The sequence below is a fragment of the Miniopterus natalensis genome, chromosome 6 (assembly GCF_054644295.1).
Source record: "Miniopterus natalensis isolate mMinNat1 chromosome 6, mMinNat1.hap1, whole genome shotgun sequence".
NCBI lineage: Eukaryota > Metazoa > Chordata > Mammalia > Chiroptera > Miniopteridae > Miniopterus > Miniopterus natalensis.
The window spans coordinates 34,732,255-34,734,513 of record NC_142086.1 but is presented as its reverse complement, the minus strand read 5'-3'; the positions used below and the strand labels follow the sequence as shown (position 1 = coordinate 34,734,513).

Sequence of the window (2,259 nt, the reverse complement as noted above, 5' to 3'; positions counted from 1 at the left end):
ACCACAGTAGGTCTGGTAACCATCTGTCACCAGAGATAGTTATTACAATGTTATTGACTCCATTCCCTACTCTGTACATTACATCCCTGTGACTTATTTTATAGCTGGAAGTTTGTACTTTTTTTTAAATGTGTTTTTATTGATTTCAGAGAGAGGAAGGGAGAGAAAGAAACATCAATGATGAGAGAGTCATTGATCTGCTGCCTCCTACACATCCCCTAGTAGGGATCGAGACTGCAAACCTGGCATGTGCCCTGACCAGGAATCGAACCTAGATATCCTGGATCATAAGCTGATGCTCAAAGCTAAGCCAAGCCACCGGGCATGGAAGTTTGTACTTCTTAATGTCCTTCCTCTTTTCAGCCCCCTCATTTCTCTTTAGTTTTCTAAACTTTAAGCATCAACAAGTCTTTATCATTTTTTTTAATTTTTTTATTTTTCAGTAACTCATAGTGTATCTATAAAATAAAAAGCTCTCTATCAAAATACACTCTTCACAGGGAAAAATAAATAAAAGACAAATGGAACTACACAAAGTAAAAATTAACTTTGGTACATTTCAGTGTAGGACAGTCCATAGCAAGTATATTTGTCCATATTCCCCCAGAGCTATTCATCTTCCAAGTTAAGACTTTAAAAATATTTTTAATTGAGATTTTATGTTGACATTTGTTTCTCATTCCACATCATCTTCAGCCAAGCTCTGAGCACTTACAATTCTCTAATTGTTGGAAGCTTAGCCAGAAGCATCTGGAACACTGGTGGTGGGAGAGTTTGCTGTAACGCTTGCAGTAACAGCTGTGGCTGTCCACACACCGCAATCGCTTTGGTCAGATGATCTACACCTTTCTCATACTCACCTTGGGCTAGTAACTCTTCACCCAGCTGGATTTCTTCAAGGGAGAATTTCTGAACAGCCTCAGCATCTTTAAGGTCCAGTAATTTGGAAAGTCCAGCTCTCTCCTTGGCAAGCTTTTGTTTTTTTCTTCGTTCTCGCAGCCTGTTCTTGAAGTTGGGGGTCACTCGTCTCTTGCGGTGGAAGTAAATGCAGTACCCGATGAAGAGGGCCCACACACACTGGCGACGATGGCACTGTTCTGGCCCGTCATCTTTCCTCAACTGTGGAGAGGGGTCGGCGGACAAGGGACCCCGGGAAGAACCCGTTTGTCATGAGCCCTCAGAACAGACGGCACCACTCAAACTCAGATCATTATTGTTTTAAATCTACCTCCTGGCAACTCGTTAGCAAAAGCATTTGAAACTACCTACGAAAAAATCAGAGTAAAATGATAACTTTATGAAAATATAAACCACTCAAAACTAATATAAAAATAAATTGGGAGGGGAATGGAAATTTAAGACCTATTTTCCTTAATGATAAATATGAATATTTACTGACTAGTACGGTGAAAGAACAAAAAAATATTTTGTGAATATTTTTGCAATGAAGGGCTTTAAAAGAGAGAAGGGAGTCGTTACAAGCCATTGCTTTTTACAATGGTGACGTTATAACCTGCCTTCTTCCTAATGTTCAAACCGTGAAAAATATTCTACTTGTTGAGTCCATTTGGAAGGTGTTCTTATGTTGGCTTTGAATTTAGGCCAAGAATAATTGGAATTAATTCAGGTATTAAGCTCACTCATTCTGTAACATCTGGGCCCCTGTCAATCGGTTTTGCTTATTTTTGCAGTCACATTGCAATCATCAGCACCACTCTGGGATACTTTGAATTTAATTCCCCTCCTAAGGACTAGGTTTTCTACTATTAGTACTGTCATCTTAAGCATATGTGGTACAATCAGTAACTTCATTACATATGCATAATATTTTCCATACTTTGTTCCTCATCAAGTTTATTGCTGCCCTAAGGCCTTAGCACTAGCTCTGCCCTCTGCCTAGAATGTTCTTGCCTCAGCTCTTATTATTTAATTCTCAATTCCCTCCTCAGAGAGCCTTTGCTAAGCACCCAATCTGAAGTAGTCCCTCAGATACTTCTATTACATAACCCTATGTTATTTTCCCCTACCACCGGTCACTGCCTAAAGTGACTTGGTTTATTTCTTTGTCTCTCCTTCTGTTACCATCATAAGTAGCTAGTTATTAGTATTAATATAGAAAGAGAGCAAAGGGGAGGCCAGACATTATAAGCATGGTCATCTGAGCAGCTTCACCAAGAAGCTGAAACTTTGTACTCCTCAGAGAACCACCAGTCCATTCCCTGCAAATCACTGGGGGAAGGAGTCCAACAAAGGGGAGAA

The 2,259-nt window shown here is 39.8% G+C and overlaps 1 pseudogene; it reads right to left on the bottom strand.

Annotated features, from left to right (window-relative positions):
- Positions 1-672: 672 nt before the first annotated feature.
- On the bottom strand, positions 673-1,109 carry LOC107536685 (mitochondrial import receptor subunit TOM20 homolog pseudogene; annotated as a pseudogene).
- Between the last annotated feature and the right edge of the window lie 1,150 nt (positions 1,110-2,259).